Genomic DNA, 19,109 nt, shown 5'->3' on the forward strand with positions numbered 1-19,109 from the left:
AAGAAATACATGTTGGCCGGGGAATCTAGTCCTGAGGCTGCCAATTACCAGCCGTGTGACCTTAATAGGAACAAGAGGCTAGGATTAAGGGGGGCACTAACATTCACTGAGCATCTACTACGTGGCAGGCACATGAGTTACCTAAAATGTCAGGGGACAACTATTTTCCCCAAAATTTTTTCCAGCTAAAACATCCAAATTTAATCTCTATCAGAACAAGGTAGAGAAGCAGATGGATTCAATCATGCAAAACTTATTCTGAGTGTTGGCTTTATAACCGGTTTTAAAGAAAAATAAGGCTAATGAAGGTGGAGGGCACAGCTGGCAGAAAGAAGAGCATCTAATTAAGTTTTGAGGAGGGAACTAGCAAATGTGAAAGTGGAAGACAGAGAGGAAAGAAAGAAAGTACCTATATGAACATGACCAGAGCAAGAAACCTATTAGGGGAATAATGAAACTGAAAAGAAATAATAGAAGGAGCAGTTTATTAAACATTTACCAAAATAATCACCACAAACTGTCTACAAAATATATGATATGCATAGAGAAAAAGACTGGTAAAAAATGTAAAAAAAAGTGGTTTTTACTGAGACTGTCCATGATTGTCACTTTTTTATTTATACTCCTGTGTATTTTTCAAATTTTCTTAGTGAGCATATATTAATATTATTATTATAGTGGGAAAAAGAATATACCTCATGCAAAATGTTTATTTACTCAGCATCTATTTTGTGTCAGGAAATGTGACAGGTAATAGGGCTACAAAGATAAACAAGAGGGCAACTGTTTTGGCACAGGAGAGACTTCACAAAAGAGTGATTTATATTTGGCTGTGACTTCAAGGATAAAGAGATATTCACCCAGGTGAGAAGGGAGGACAAAATTACAGGCAGAGAAAATAGCAAATAAAGAGACAATGAATCTGGGAGGACAAAATTACAGGCAGAGAAAATAGCAAATAAAGAGACAATGAATCTGGGAGGACAAAATTACAGGCAGAGGAAATAGCAAATAAAGAGACAATGAATCTGGGGAAAAAATCAGAAATATTCTGAGAACTTAACACAGTTGGCAAGTAGGGGGTATGGGGAGGAGTAGCAGGAAATAAAACTGGAGAAGTATTATAAATAGAAGAAAAATTGTGAACAGCCTTGAATACCACACAAAGAAATTTAAATTTCAACCTACAAAAGCTTTTATGAACCAAAGAATAACCAAATCATATTTTAATGGTAGAAGAGCCATTAACATGCCAAGTGTTACCTAGGTGTAAGTTTGCCTCTGCCATATTTTCATATCCCTTAGCCCACATATTATATTTTACTGACTTCTTTATTTATCAGAGATTCTTTCCGTGTTCCCTCAACCAGATTTCAACCACATGAATATGTCACAGGAGGAGGAAGATAGAGGCTAGGAAGTCAGTAGCATTATTTTCTCTTTTCTCACCACTGACTGTACATTCAGGGGTGCTCTCAAAATAGAATTGCAAAATTCCAATTGATCTGTATATTGTCCCAGAAAATATGAAAAAGCACCAATTTAAAATATTCCATCCTGAGCTTCCCTGGTGGCGCAGTGGTTGAGAGTCCGCCTGCTGATGCAGGGGACACGGGTTCGTGCCCCGGTCCGGGAGGATCCCACATGCCACGGAGTGGCTGCACCCGTGGGCCATGTCCGCTGAGCCTGTGCATCCAGAGCCTGTGCTCCACAACGGGAGAAGCCACAACAGTGAGAGGCCCGCGTACCGAAAAAAAACAACTCTCAGCATGTTGAGAATGTCAAGTTGATAAAGAAAATCTACAAAAACCTAGAGTTAACATAATACTTAATGGTGAGAAACTAGAACATTTCCCACTAAGATCAAGAACAAGGCAAGCATGTCCCTTCTCAACACTACTTTTCAACTGGAAGTCGTAGTTGAATAAGGCAAAAAAAGAAAATAAAAGGTATACAGGTTGGCAAGGAAGAAATAAAACTATCTTTGTATGCAGATGACATTATTATCTATGTAGAAAAACCCAAAGAATGAAGAAAAATCTCCTCAAACTAATAAGCAATGATAGCAAGATTGAAGAATACAAAGTTAATAAAAGTCAACCATCTTTATATATGCCAGCAGTTTACAATTTGAATATGAAATTTAAAACATTACATTAGCATCCAAAAACTGAAATATTTAGGCATAAATATACAAAATATGTACAAGATTTACCAGTAAAATTATAAAATTCTAATGAAAGAAATCAAAGACCTAAATAAATGAAGAGACACTATGTGCATAGGAAGACTCAATATTATCATTTTCTACTTCTTCCAACTTGATCTATAGATTTAATGCAAAGTGATTCTAAAGTTCATATGAAAAGGCAAAAGGCCCAGAATAGTCAATGCAATATTGAAGGGGAACAAAGCCAGAGGACTGACAGTACCCAACTTACTGACTACAAACTACAGTATCAAGACAGTGTGACAGTGGCAAAAGAACAGACAAATAGATCAATGGCATAGAACCCAGAACCCAGAAATAAACCCACATAAACATAGTCAACTGATCTTTGACAGAGGATCAAGGTAAAATTCAGTAAAGAAGTGACAGTCTTTTCAAAAAATGGTGCTGTAACAACTAGATGCAAAAAACAACTAGAAGCAAAAAAAAAAAAGGAATCTAGAAACAGACCTTACACCTTTCACAAAAATTAACTCAAAATGGATTACAGACATAAATGTAAAACACAAAACTATAAAAAACCTAGAAGATAACATAGAAGAAAATCTAAGTAGCCAGGATTTGGCAAAGACTTTTTAGATGTAACAGCAAAAACATAATTTATGAAAGAAACAATTGATAACTGGACTTCATTAAAATCAAAAATATCTGCTCTGTGAGGGACACTATTAGGAATAATAAAAAGCCACAAACTGGGAGAAAATCTTTACAAAACACTTATCTGATAATGGACAGCCACCCAAAATATACAGAGGACCCTTAAAATTCAATAATAAGAAAACAAACAACTCAATTTTAAAATAGGCAAAAACAAACATTAAATGCTGGAGAGGGTGTGGAGAAAAGGGAACCCTCCTACATGGTTGGTGGGAATGTAAATTGGTACAACCACTACAGAGAACAGTATGGGAGTTCCTTAAAAACCCTAAATAAAGACCTACCATATGACCCAGCAATCCCACTCATGGGCACATATCTGGTGAAAAACAGTAAACTGAAAGGATGAGTGCACCCCCAATGTTCATTGCAGCACTATTTACAACAGCCACGACGTGGAGGCAATCTAAATGTCCATCAACAGAGAAATGGATAAAGAAGATGTGGTACATACACATACAATGGAACATTACTCAGCCATAAAAAAAGAACAAAATAAAGCCATTTCCAGCAACATGGATGGACCTAGAGATTGTCATACTGAGTGAAGTAAGTCAGACACAGAAAGACAAATATCATATGATATCCCTTACATGTAGAATCTTAAAAAAAAATGGTACAAATAAACGTATTTACAAAACAGAAATAAGAGTCACAGATGCAGAAAACAAACTTATGGTTATCAAGGGGGAAAGGGGGAGGGGAGGGATAAATTGGGAGATAGGGATTGACATATACACACTGCTATGTATAAAATAAATAACTAATAAGGACCTACTATATAGCACAGGGAACCCTACACAATACTCTATAATGGCCTATATGGGAAAAGAATCTAAAATAGAGTGGATATATGTATGTGTATAACTGATTCACTTTGCAGTACACCTGAAACTAACACAATATTGTAAATTATCTATACTCCAATAAAACTTCTAAAAAATAGTTAAAATTTTTAAAATAGATAAATATAACTGTACAAAAGATCTGAACAGACACTACACAAAAATGGTCTACAGGGACTTCCCTGGTGATGCAGTGATTAAGAATCCGCCTGCCAATACATGACACGGGTTCGAGCCCAGGTCCAGAGAGATCCCACATGCCGTGAAGCAACTAAGGATGTGCACCACAACTACTAAGCCTGTGCTCTAGACTCCACAAGCAACAATGACTGAGCCCACGTGCCACACTACTGAAGCTGCGTGCCTAGAGTCTGTGCTCTGAAACAAGAGAAACCAACGCAATAAGAAGCCTACACACTGCAATAAAGAGTAGCCCCCACTCACTGCAACTAGAGAAAGCCCAAGTGCAACAACGAAGCCCCAACGCACCCATAAATAAATTTATTAAAATAAAGGTGTACAAATGGCAAAAAGCTTATGAAAAGATGCTTGACAATATGTATCATTGGGGAATTGCAAATCAAAGCAATAATGTGACACCACTACACACACATTAAAAAGTTTAAACTCCAAAAACACTGACAAGCCCACATGCTGGTGAATAAATGGGACACAAGAAACTACTTTTTCTTCCCTATTTTTTTCCCTTATTTTCTAACATCTTTATTGGAGGATAACTGCTTTACAATGTTGTGTTAGTTTCTGCCGTATAACAAAGTGAATCAGCTATATGTGTACATATATCCCCATATCCCCTCCCTCTTGGGTATCCCTCCCAGCCTCCCCATCCCACCCCTCTAGGTGGTCACAAAGCACTGAGCTGATCTCCCTGTGTGATGCAGCTGCTTCCCACTAGCTATCTATTTTACATCTGGTAGTGTATATATGTCAATGCTACTCTCTCACTACGTCCCAGCTTGCCCTTCCCACTCCCCATGTCCTCAAGTCCATTCTTTATGTCTGCATCTTTATTGCTGCCCTGCCCTTAGATTCTTCAGAACCATTTTTTTTTAGATTCCATATATATGTGTTACCATACGATATTTGTTTTTCTCGTTCTGACTTACTTCACTCTATGACAGACTCTAGGTCCATTCACCTCACTACAAATAGTCCAATTTTGTTTCTTTTTATGGCTGAGTAATATTCCATTGTATATATGTGCCACATCTTTTTTATCTATTCATCTACCGATGGACACTTACATTGCTTCAATGTCCTGCATATTGTAAATAGTGCTGCATTGAACACTGTGGTACATGTCTCTTTTTGAATTATGGTTTTCTCAGGGTATATGCCCAGTAGTGGGATCGCTGGGTCGTATGGTACTTCTATTTTTTAAGGAACCTCCATACTGTTCTCCATAGTGGCTGTATCAATTTACACCCCCACCAACAGTGCAAAAGGGTTCCCTTTTCTCCACACCCTCTCTAGCATTTATTGTTTGTAGATTTTAATGATGGCCAATTTGACCAGTGTGAGATGATATCTCATTGTACTTTTGATTTGCATGTCTCTAATGATTAGTGATGTTGAGCATCCTTTCATGTGTTTGTTGGTAATCTGTATATCTTCTTTGGAGAAACGTCTATTTAGGTTTTCTTCCCATTTCTGGATTGGGTTGTTTGTTTTTTTCATATTGAGCTGCATGAGCTGCTTATATATTTTGGAGATGAATCCTTTGTCAGTTGCTTCATTTACAAATGTTTACTTCCATTCTGAGGATTGTGTTTTCGTCTTGTTTATGATCTCCTTTACTGTGCAAAAGCTTTTAAGTTTCATTAACTTGCATTTGTTATTATTTCCATTTCTCTAAGCGAAAAGGATCTTCCTGTGATTTATGTCATAGAGTGTTCTGCCTATGTTTTCCTCTAAGAGTTTTATAGTATCTGGACTTACTTTCAGGTCTTTAATACATTTTGAGTTTCTTTTTGTATACACTGTTAGCAAGTTCTAATTTCATTCTTTTGCATGTAGCTGTCCAGTTTTCCCAGAAGCATTTATTGAAGAGGCTGTCTTTTCTCCATTGCATATTCTTGCCTCCTTTATCAAAGATAAGGTGACCATATTGCGTGAGTTTATCTCTGGGCTTTTTATCCTGTTCCATTGATCTATATTTCTGTTTTTGTGCCAGTACCATACTGTCTTGATTACTGTAGCTTCCAAGTGTAGTCTGAAGTCAGGTAGCCTGATTCCTCCAGCTCCGTTTTTCTTTCTCAAGATTGCTTTGGCTATTCGGGGTCTTTTGTGTTTCCATACAAACTGTGAAAATTTTTGTTCTAGTTCTGTGAAAAATGCCAGTGGTAGTTTGATAGGGATTGCACTGAATCTGTACATTGCTTTGGGTAGTAGAGTCAATTTCACAATGTTGATTCTTCCAATCCAAGAACATGGTATATCTCTCCATCTGTTTGTACCATCTTTAATTTCTTTCATTAGTGTCTTTTAATTTTCTGCATACAGGTTTTTGTCTCCTTAGGTAGGTTTATTCCTAGGTATTTTATTCTTTTTGTTGCAATGGTAAATGGGAGTGTTTACTTAATTTCTCTTTCAGATTTTCAATCATTAGTGTACAGGAATACAAGAGATTTCTGTGCATTAATTTTGTATCCTGCTACTTTACTATATTCATTGATTAGCTCTAGTAGTTTTCTGGTAGCAGCTTTAGGATTCTCTATGTATAGTATCATGTCATCTGCAAACAGGGACAGCTTTACTTCTTTTCAGATTTCGATTCCTTTTATTTGTTTCATCTGTGATTGCTGTGGCTAAAACTTCCAAAACTCTGTTGAATAATAGTGGTGAAAATGATCTCTTGGTTATCTAGTAGCGTATTGTTTAGCCTCCATGTGTTTATATTTATTACAGTTTTTTCTTCCTGTAATTGATATTTAGTCTTACAGCCTTGTGGTCAGAAAAGATGCTTGTTATCATTTCAATTTTCTTACATTTACCAAGGCTTGATTTCTGACCCAAGATATGATGTATCCTGGAAAATGGTCCATGAGCACTTGAGAAGAAAGTGTACTCTGTTGTTTTTGGATGGAATGTCCTATAAATATCAATTAAGTTCATCTTGTTTAATATGTCATTTAAAGCTTGTGTTTCCTTACTTATTTTCATTTTGGATGATCTGTCAATTGGTGTAAGTGCAGTGTTAAAGTCCCCTACTATTATTGTGTTACTGTCGATTTCTTCTTTTATGGCTCTTAGCATTTGCCTTATGTATTGAGGCGTTCCTATGTTGGGTGCATCAATATTTACAATTGTTACATCTTCTTCTGGGATTGATCTGTTGATCATTATGTAGTGTACTTGTCTCTTGTAATAGTTTTTATTTTAAAGTCTATTTTGTCTGATATAAGAATTGCTACTCCAGCTTTATTTTGAATTCCATTTGCATGGAATATATTTTTCAACCCCCTCACTTTCTTTGTGTCCCTAGGTCTGAAGTGGGTCACTTATAGACAACATATACATATATATGTATGTATACAAAAACATATATGTTTTTGTATCCATTCAGCCAGTCTATGTCTTTTGATTGGAGCATTAATCCATTTACATTTAAGCTAATTATCGATATGTATGTTCCTATTACCATTTTCTTAATTGTTTTGGGTTTGTTTTTGTAGGACTTTTCCTTCTCTTGTGTTTCCTCCTTAGAGAAGTTCCTTTAGCATTTCTTGTAAAGCTGGTTTCATGCTGCTGAATTCTCACGTTTTGCTTGTCTGTAAAGGTTTTAAATTCTCTGTGGAATCTGAATGAGATCCTTGCTGGGTAGAGTAATCTTGGGTTTAAGTTTTTCCCTTTCCACACTTTAAACATGTCCTGCCACTTCCTTCTGCCTTGCTGAGTTTCTGCTGGAAGATAAGCTGTTAACCTTATGGGCATTCCCTTGTATTTTATTTGTTGCTTTTCCCTTGCTGCTTTTAATATTTTTTTGTATTTAATTTTTGATAGTTTGATTAATATGTGTCTTGGTGTATTTCTCCCTGGATTTACCCTGTATGGGACTCTCTGCACTTGCTGGACTTGATTATTTCCTTTCCCATGTTAGGAAGTTTTCAACTATAATCTCTTCAAATATTTTCTCAGACCCTTTCTTTTTCTCCTCTTATTCTGGGACCCCTATAATTCAAATGTTCGTGTGTTTAATGTTGTCCCAGAGGTCTCTGAGACTGTATTCAATTCTTTGCATTCTTTTTTCTTTATTCTGCTCTGCTGTAGTTATTTCCACTATTTTATCTTCCAGGTCATCTATCCGTTCTTTTGCCTCAGTTATTCTGCTATCGATTCCTTCTAGAGAATTTTTAATTTCATTTATTGTGTTGTTCATCATTGTTTGTTTGCTCTTTAGTTCTTCTCGTTCCTTGTTAAACGTTTCTTGAATTTTCTCCATTCTACTTCCAAGATTTGGGATCATCTTTACTATCATTATTGTGAATTCTTTTTCAGGTAGACTGCCTATTTCCTCTTCATTTGTTTGGTCTGGTGGGTTTTTACCTTGTTCCTTTTTCTGCTGCATATTTCTGTTTTCTCACTTGGTTTAACTTACTGTGTTTGGGGTCTCCTTTTATCAACCTGCAGGTTCACAGTTCCCATTGTTTTTGGTGTCTGCCCCCGGTGGGTAGGGTTAGTTCAGTGGCTTGCATAGGCTTCCTGGTAGAGGGGACTGTTGCCTGTGTTCTGGTTGGTAGGGATGGAACTTGTCTTTCCAGTGTGCTGGGCTGCATCTGGTAACGTGTTTTGGGGTGTCTGTGGCCTTATTATGATTTTAGGCAGCCTCCCTGCTAATTGGTGGGGTTGTGTTCCTATCTTGCTAGTTGATTTGCATGGGCCATCCATCACTGGATTTTGCTGGCCGTTGGGTGGAGCTGGGTCTTAGCACTGAGATGGAGATCTCTGGGAGAGCTCTCGCCGATTGATATTACATGTGTCCAAAAGGTCTCTGGTGTTCCAGTGTCCTGAACTTGGCTCTCCCACCTCAGAGGCTCAGGCCTGACACCAGGCCAGAGCCCCAAGACCCTGTCTGCTACACGGCTCAGAAGAAAATGGAGAAAAAAAGAAAGAAGAAAAAAATTTTAATAATAATAAAAAAGAAGAGAACAACCAAACCAATAAACAAATCCACCAATGATAACAAGCGCTAAAAACTATACTAAGATTAACATAAAAATCAGAAACAAATCAGTCGCACACAGCAGATCCCATGTCTACAGTTGCTCCCAAGTCCTCCACCTCAATTTTGGGATGATTCATTGTCCATTCAAGTATTCCATAAATGGATGATAAATCAAGTTGATTGTGGGGATTTAATCCACTGCTCCTGAGGCTGCATGGAGAAATTTCCTTTTCTCTTCTTTGTTCACACAGTTCCTGGGGTTCAGCTTTGGTTTTGGCCCCACCTGTGCATGTAGGTCGCCCTCAGGCATCTGTTCCCGCCCAGACAGGATGGGGTTAAAGGAGCAGCTGATTAGGGGGCTCTGGCTCACTCATGCCAGGGGTAGGGAGGGGAATGGTAGTTATAATTGGCATGCAGGGCAAACCTGCAGTGGCAGAGGTCAGCATGATGTTGCAACAGCCTGAGTCGCACTGTGTGTTCTCCCGGGGAATTTGTCCCTGGATCACAGGACCCTGGCAGTGGCATGTTGCACAGGCTCCCAAGGGGGTATGGATACTGACCTGTGCTTGCACACAGGATTCTTGGTGGCTGCAGCAGCAGCATTAGTATTTCATGCCCGTCTCTGGGGCCCAAGCTGATAGCCATGGCTTGCACCCATCTCTGCAGCTCGTTTAGGCAGTGCTCTGCCTTTTGTGGGCAGACAGGGAAGGAATCCCCTCTCCTCGTGCACCCTGAAACAATGGTCTTGCTCTTCCGCAGGTCCAGACGTTTTCCCGGACTCCCTCCCAGCTAGCTGTGGTACACTAGCTCCCTTCAGGCTGCGTTCATGCAGCCAACCCCAGTCCTCTCCCTGGGAACTGACCTCTGAAGCCCGAGCCTCAGCTCCCAGCCCCCACCAGCCCCAGCAGGTGAGCAGACAAGGCTCTCAGGCTGGTGAGTGCTGGTCAGAGGCAATCCTCCGTGTGGGAATCTCTCTCCCCTTTGCACTCTGAACCCCTGTTGCTGCACTCTTCTCCATGGCTCTGAAGCTTCCCCCCTGCCCACACTCCGTCTCCACCAGTGCAGGGGCTTCCTAGTGTGTGGAAACTTTTCCTCCTTCACAGCTCCCTCCCAGAGGTGCAGGTCCCATCCCTATTTTTTGTCTCTGTTTTTTCTTTTTTCATTTGCCCTACCCAGGTACGTGGGTATTTTCTTTCCTTTTGGGAAGTCTGAGGTCTTCTGCCAGCGTTCAGTAGGTGTTCTGTAGGAGTTGTTCCACATGTAGACGTATTTTTGATGTATTTGTCGGTAGAAGGTGATCTCCACGTCTTACACCTCTGCCATCTTGAAGGTGCCCCCCAACAAGGAACTCTTAATTATTGCTAATTGGAATGCAAAATAGTATGGCCACTTTGGAATACAGTGGCAGTTTCTTATAAATCCAAATATACTTTTATCATATGATCTGGCAATCACCCTCTCTCCTGGTTATTTACCAAAATGAGTTAAAAATGTATGCCCACACACACAAAAAAAACTGCATGCAGATGTTTGTAGCAGCTTTAGTTCTAATTGCCAAAACTTGGAAGTAACCAATATGTCTTTCAGTAGGTGAATGGATAAACTATAGTATATCCAGACAATGGAATATTATTCAGCAAAAAAAATTGAGTCTTCTACCCATGGAAAGACATGGAGGAACTCTAAATGCATAATTGCTAAGTGAAAGCAGCCAATCTGAAAAGGCTACTACTGTATGATTCCAACTACAATGACATTCTGGAAAAGGCAAAACTACAGAGACAGGAAAAATATCAGTGGTTTCCAGGGACTTAAAGGAGGGAAGGAAGGATGCATAAGTGGAGCACAGGAGATGTTTAGAGTAACAAAACTATTCTGTTTGCTACTACAATGGTGAATATATGTCATTATATGTCTAGAGCATGTTAAAACCCAGAGCAAGTACAACATAAAGAGTGAACCCTTAAGTACACGTGATATATTAATAATAGGGCAAAGGTGGTGGAGGATAGGTAGGGGCATATGATAACTCTCTGTACTTTCCACTCAATTTTTCTGTAAAACTAAAACGGCTTTAAAAAATAAAATCTATTAATTAAAAAGAGAGATTGAAGGAACCAGGAGAATGTAAATATAGACTGGGTTGTGGATGATATTAGAAATTACTTGCAATTTGTATTGAGTATGATGGTTTGCAGTGGTTCTATATACTTAAAAAGTGTAAGAGATGAACACTGAAATCATTATGGGTATAATGACATACTTGGGATTTACATTAAAATTCTCCAGAAAAAAACTCTGTGCGTATGCAAGAATGTATCAGCATGTGTGTTCGAAGGATTAAGGGGAGATATGTGAAATAAGATTGGAAAAAATGTTGAGTGATGGATACATTAGGTTCATTATACCAGACTATGGTTTTTCTGTATGTTTGAAATTTTCCATAAGAAAAATTTCTTTGAATATGTGTTAATTAGGGAGGTCCCTGGTGGCCTAATGGTTAGGATTCCAGGCTTTCACTGCTGTGGCCCAGGATCAATACCTGGTCAGGGAACTGAGATCACACAAGCAGCAGGGTGCAGCTTAATTAATTAATTGATTAATTAAAATACATGTGGATTAAAATGCCAGAAGAGCACAAAGTTTCCTTCCAGCCCTAAGGTTCTTGATTCTGGAGATTGGAATATGCCCACACTTACTCAATGCATGTGCTGTGTGGGAAGCTGGATTTTCACAATAATTAATAAACAGACATTCTCCCTCAATCTCTAATATCCACTCACAAGAAGCACCTGCTATGGATTCTTCTCTGGGAACTCTTGACATGTGAGCAGTGACTTTGGTCACGGGGTGGTTTTCATAATCTCCTATTACTTCAGCCCAATAGTAAGTGTCTTTCATGGGATGCTTCCAGGCTGTAGTATCTCTGTGATTTTAAACTTCCATTGGGATAATTATTCCTATATGTTTGTGTTTTAGACAGAGCAAAAACATTTTTCTCTGAACATCTACTGCAATCTATTTCATCTTTGTGTTTTACAGCTAAATAGTGGAACACAGATTTTAACATAATGGCAAAGAACACTTATTCTCAAAAACAATCTTTGCAATTTATAGAATCTTAACATCAAGTCTAAATAATAATGATAGACTGCTCAAATATAAATATGACTGTCTTCAGAAAAGGTGAGTTTTCTCTTTCTATCAGGATGAAATTCAGATTCTTTAATAGAATAACTGGTCAACTAAGAACAGCTGAGAGAACCACTGAGAGCTAAGAGAAAATCCCAGGCAGCCTTTAAAGGATGAGAGTTCAGTTTTCTATATGCGCCTATTTAAATGTAAATTCACTAAAATAAAATAAAATTAAAAATTCAGTTCCTTAGTCACACTAGCCACATTTCAAGTGCTCAATAGATATATGTGGCTAGTGGCTACTATATTGGAAATCAAACGTAGAGAATATTTCCATTATCAAAAAAAATTCTACTGGACTGCACCAATCTAGTGCACAGTGGTTAAGTTCACAAGCTTTAGAGTCAGAACAAAATTCCACTACATGTTCCTCAACCACCCAACTCTGTGATCTTGGGTGATTTACCTAAATTATCTAATCCTTGCACTTCCTCATCTATGAAATGTGAGTGACAACAGTATCTACTTCACAGGGTGAGTATGAGGATTAGTGAGTGTATGTATATGGGTAAAATGGTAAACTTTAGCTATTATTATTGTTGCATGTGCTAAGCAACTATAATACAAAGAAAACAGTCTTGAGAGAGAACTGAACTGGGGGAATCACACTCCCTGACTTCAGACTATACTACAAAGCTATAGTAATCAAAACAGTATGGTACTGGCACAAAAGAAGGCACATAAACCAATGGAACAGAATAGAGAGCCCAGAAATAAACCCATGAACTTATGGTCAATTAACCTAAGACAAAGGAGGCAGGAATATACAATGTAGAAAAGACAGTCTCTTCAATAATTGGTGTTGGGAAAATTGACCAACTACATGTAAAAAAAAATGAAATTAGAACATTCTCTAACACTGTATGCAAAAATACAGTCAAAATGAATTAAAGACCTAAATGTAAGACCAGATACTATAAAACTCCTAGAGGAAAACACAGGCAAGACACTCTTTGACATAAATCGTGCAATATTTTTTTTGATCTGTCTCATAAAGGAAATAAAATCAAAAATAAACAAATGGGACCTAATTAAACTTAAAAGCTTTTGGATAGCAAAAGAATCAACTGACAAAACGAAAAGACAACCTACTGAATGAGAGAAAATATTTACAAATATGACCGATAAGTGATTAATATCCAACATATATAAACAGCTCGTATAATTCAACATCAGAAAAACAAACAACCCAATTAAAAAATAGGCAGAAGAACTGAATAGACATTTTTCCAAAGACAAAATGCTGATGGCTAACAGGCACATGAAAAGATGCTCAACGTCACTTATCATCAGGGTAATGCAAATCAAAACCACAATTATATACTACCTCACATGTCAGAATGGCTATCATCAAAAATAACACACACAACAAATGTTGGCGAGGATGTGGGGTAAAGGTAAGCCTCGTGCACTGTTGGTGAGACGGTAAATTGGTGCAGCCACTGTGGAAAACAGTAAGGAGGTTTCTCAAAGAAACTAAAAATAGGGGGAGAAGAGTCAAAATGGCAGTGTGGGAAGACATGGACTAGGCATCTCCCCACAACTAGGGTGTCTGCCGGCCGCTGGTGAGGAACTCTGACCCCAAATGAGACGGTAGGAACCCCAGAGTGAACCAGTAGGACATAGGGGGACCGAGGAGGAGGATAAGTGGAAGCCAGACAAGATCGGCGCCCCTGAGGCTGGGGAGATCAGGAGAGGCAGGTGGGAGGGATGCTGCAGGAAGAGCAGGAGAGGAGTGGAGGGCGATTGCCTGGCCCAGTCAGGCCAGGGAGCTGAGCTCCCAAGCCATTCCCCCCGCAAAGCCCCATCCAGGCCACATGGGTCCTGGAGGCATAGGAGGGAGGCCAGCAAAATCAGGAAAGGTAGGCAGGGTGGCCCTCCTAGATCTCAGAACAGAGGACCAGTAGAGGAGAGGAGGGCATTTGCCCCACCCACTTGAGCCCAGGAAGCCTGCTAGGCTCCCAGGTGAGTTCCCCTGCCCTCTGAGACCAAGGGTGGGGGGCACGCCTCGGCCTCTTCTGTTCCTTGAGCCTAACCCCACCCCCCACAAACCCAGGGCCTTTTCCAGCACAGTTGGTCCTGAGCATTGGCCCTGCCCACCACCCAAACATCACCCTTGCATAGGCCCTGCTCGCCACAGCCAAGGCCTCACACCCCCTGCCTTTTTTTTTTCTTATCTCTCCTCCACTTTTTTACTATTGTGGTACTGATGCATCTTCTGGTTGTTGATTCATCTTTATTTTTATTTTTACATTCATTCTAACATATATGTTAGTTTCCTAGTCTAATTTTATTTTTTACTTTGTTATTGTTCCCCCTTTTTTTTTCTTGCTGCCCCACACGGCTTGTGGGATGTTGATTCGTGAGCCTGGGGTCAGGGGGAAGCTCCTGCAGTGGGAGCTCCAAGTCTGACCCACTGGACTAACAGAGAACCTCAGACCCCAGGGAATATTATCAGATTGAGGTCTCACAGAGTTCCTCAACTCAGCACCAAGACCCAGCTCTGCCCAATAGCCTACAAACTCCAGTGTTGGAAGCCTCAGGACAAACAACCAGTAAAACAGGAACACAATCCCACTCATAAAAATTAAAAACTAATGAAACGGCAAAAAAATATGTCACAGATGAAGAAACAAGGTAAAAACCTGCAAGACCAAATAAATGAAGAGGAAACAGACAATCTACATGAAAAGGAATTGAGAGTAATGACAGTAAAGATAATCCAGAATCTCAGAAATACACTGGAAGCACAGATAGACAAGAAATGTCTAACAAAGATCTAGAAGAACTAAAGAACAAACAAACAGCGATGAACAAGACAGTAACTGAAATGAAAAATACAGTACAAGGAATCAATAACAGAATAACGGAGGCAGAAGAACGAATAAGTGAGCTGGAAGACAAAAGGGTGGAAATAACTGCCGAGGAGCAGAATAAACAATAAAAGAATGAATAGAATTGAAGACATCTCAGAAACCTCTAGGACAACACTAAACACACCCACATTCGAATTATAGGGGTCCCAGAAGAAGAAGAGAAAAAGAAAGGGTCTGAGAAACGATTTGAAGAGATTATAGTGGAAATTTTCTCCAACATGGGAAAGGAAATGATCACCCAAGTCCAGGAAGTATAGAGAGTCCCATACAGGATAAACCCTAGGAAAAACACACCAAGACACATTTAATCAAAATAACGAAAATTAAATTCAAAGAAAAAAATATTAAAGGCAGCAAGGGAAAAACAAAAAGTCATATACAAAGGAATCCCCATAAGGTTACCAGCTGACTTCTCAGTGGAAACTCTGCAGGCCAGAAGGGAGTGACAGGATATACTTAAAGTGATGAAAGAAAGAAACCTACAACCAAGATTACTCTACCCAGCAAGGGTCTCATTCAGATTCAATGGAGAAGTCAGAAGCCTTTCAGACAAACAAAAGCTAAGAGAATTCAGCACCACCAAACCAGCTTTACAACAATTGCTAAAGAAAACTCTCTAAGCAGGAAACACAAGAGAAGAAAAAGACCCACAAAAACAAACCAAAAACAATTAAGAAAATGGTAATAGGAACATATATATCGATAATAATCTTGAATGTAAATGGATTAAATGTCCCAATGAAAAGACACAGCAAAGCTTAAGGGATACAAAAACAAGACCCATATATATGCTGTCGACAAGAGACCCACTTCACACCTAGGGACACATACAGACTGAAAGTGAGGGGATGGAAAAAGATATTCCATGCAAATGGAAATGAAAAGAAAGCTGCAGTAGCAATACTCATATCAGATAAAATACACTTTAAAATAAAGACTGGGGGCTTCCCTCATGGCGCAGTGGTTAAGAATCTGCCTGCCAATTCAGGGGACATGAGTTCAAGCCCTGGTCTGGGAAGATCCCACATGCCACGGAGCAACTAAGCCTGTGTGCCACAACTAGTGAGCCTGTGCTCTAGAGCCCACGATCCACAACTACTGAAGCCCGTGAGCCTACAACCTGTGCTCTGCACCAAGAGAAGCCACCACAATGAGAAGCTCACACACTGCAATGAAGAGTAGCCCCCACTCGCTGCAACTAGAGAAAGCCCGCGCTCAGAAACAAAGACCTGATGCAGCCAAAAATAAATAAATTTAAGTAAATAAAATAAAGACTGTAACAAGAGATAAGGAGGGACACTACATAATGATCAAAAGATCAATCCAAGAAGAGGATATAACAATTATAAATGTTTATGCACCCAACATAGGACCACCTCAATACATAAGGCAAATGCTAACAACCATGAAAGGAGAAATCAACAGTAACACAAAAATAGTAAGGGACTTTAACACCCTACTTACTCCAATGGACAGATCATCCAGACAGAAAATAAATAAGGAAACAGAAGCTTTAAATGATGCAAAACACCAGACAGGTCTAACTGATATTTATAGAACATTCCACCGAAAACTGGCAAAATACACTTTCTTCTCAAGTGCACATGAACATTCTCCAGGATAGATCACATCTGCTTCACAATTCAAACCTTGGAAAATTTAAGAAAACTGAAATCATATCAAGCATCTTTTCTGACCACAATGCTATGAGTTTGGAAATCAAATACAGGAAAATAACTGTAAAAAACACACATACATGGAAGATAAACACTGCACTACTAAATAACCAAGAGATCACTGCAGAAATCAAAGAAGAATTAAATACATACATAGAAACAAATGACAATGAAAACACGACAACGAAAATCCTATGGGACACAGCAAAAGCAGTTCTAAGAGGGAACTTTATAGCAATTCAATCTCACCTCGGGAAACAAGAAAAATATCAAATAAACAATCTAACCCTACACTTAAAACAACTAGAGAAAGAAAAACAAAGAAAACCCAAAGTTAGTAGAAGGAGAGAAATCATAAAGATCAGAGCAGAAGTAAATGAAATAGAAATGAAGAAAACAATAGCAAAGATCAATAAAACTAAACACTGGTTCTTTGCGAAGATAAACAAAATTGATAAACCCTTAGCCAGACTCATCAAGAAAAAAAGGGAAATGATGCAAATCAATAAAATTAGAAGTGAAAAAGGAGAAATCATAACTGACACTGCAGAAATATAAAAGATTACAAGAGACTACTACAAACAACTATAGGCCAATAAAATGGACAACCACAAAAAATGGACCAATTCTTGGAAAGGTACAATTTTCCAAGACTGAACCAGGAAGAATTAGAAAATATGAACACACCAATCACGAGTAATGAAATTAAAACCGTGATTAAAAATCTTCCAACAAAAGTCCAGGAGCAGATGGCTTCACAGTCAAATTCTATCAAACATTTAGAGAAGAGCTAACACCGATACTTCTCAAAGTCTTCCAAAAAATTGCAAAGTGAGAAAAACTCCCAAATTCATTCTATGAAGCCACCGTTACCCTGATAACAAAACCAGAAAAAGATATCCCAAAAAAAGAAAATTATAGACCAATATCACTGATGAACATAGATGCAAAAATCCTGAACAAAATACTAGCAAAGAGAACCAACAGCACATTAAAAGGATCAGGCACCATGATCAAGTGGGATTTCTGCCAGGGATGCAAAGATTCTTCAATATACGCAAATCAATCAGTGTGATACACATTAACAAATTAAGGAATAAAAACCATATGATGATCTCAACAGATGCAGAAAAAGCTTTTGATAAAATTGAACACTGATTTATGATAAAACTCTCCAGAAAATGGGCATAGAGGGAACCTAACAACATAATAAAGGCTATATATGACAAATCCACATTAGGCATCATACTCAATGGTGAAAAACTAAAGCATTTCCACTAAGATCAGGAACAAGACAAGGATGTCCACTCTCACCACTCTTATTCAATATAGTTTTGGAAGTCCTAGCCATGGCAATCAGAGAAGAAACAGAAAGAAAAGGAATACAAATTGGAAAAGAAGAAGTAAAACTGTCACTATCTGCCAATGACATGATACTATACATAGAAAATCATAAACATGCCACCAGAAAACTACTAGAACTAATCAGTGAATTTGGTAAGGTTGCAGGATACAAAGTTAATGCACAGAAATCTCTGGCATTGCTATACACCAACAATGAAAAATCAGAAAGAGAAATAAGGAAACACTCCCATTTACCACTGCAACAAAAAGAATAAAATACCTAGGAATAAACCTGCCTAAGGCAGCAAAAGACTTGTACTCTGAAAACTATACAACACTGATGAAAGAAATCAAATATGACACAAACAGATGGAGAAATATACCATGAATCAGAACAAAAAATCTTACAATTCGTATGGAAACAAAAAAGACCCCAAATAGCCAAAGCAATCTTGAACGGAGTTGAAGGAATCAGGCTCCCCAACTTCAAACGATACTACAAAGCTACAGTAATCAAAACAGTATGGTACTGGCACAAAAACAGAAATATAGATCAATGGTACAGGATAGAAGGCCCAGAGATAAACCCATGCACATACGGGCATGTAATTTATGACAAAGGAGGCAAGAACATACAATGGAGAAAAGACAGAGTCTTCAATAAGTGGTGCTGGGAAAACTGGACAGCTACATGGAAAAGAATGAAAGTAGAATGCTACTTAACACCATACACAAAAATAAACTCCAAATGGATTAAAGACTTAAATATAAGACCAGACACTATAAAACTTTTAGATGAAAACATAGTAAAAACACTCTTTGACATAAACCACAGCAAGTTCTTTTTTGACCCACCTCCTAGAGTAACAGAAATAAAAACAAAAATAAACAAATGTGACTTAATTAAACTTAAAAGCTTTTGCACAGCAAAGGAAACCATAAACAAGACAAAAAGACAACCCTCAGAATGGGAGAAAATATTTCCAAATGAAACAACAGACAAAGGATTAATCTCCAAAATATACAAACAGCTCATTGAGCTCAGTATCAAAAAAACAATCTAGTTAGAAAATGGCCAGAAGACATAAATAGACATTTCAC

General features: G+C 38.4%; 1 protein-coding gene across 4 annotated transcripts in view; it reads right to left on the reverse strand.

Moving 5' to 3' along the window:
* The window catches only part of OPHN1 (oligophrenin 1), a 599,351-nt gene that overhangs the window by 480,883 nt on the left and 99,359 nt on the right, over nt 1–19,109 (reverse strand). The gene's annotated exons all lie outside the window — the stretch shown is intronic.

Source organism: Stenella coeruleoalba (genome assembly GCF_951394435.1).
Source record: "Stenella coeruleoalba genome assembly, chromosome: X".
Classification (NCBI taxonomy): domain Eukaryota; kingdom Metazoa; phylum Chordata; class Mammalia; order Artiodactyla; family Delphinidae; genus Stenella; species Stenella coeruleoalba.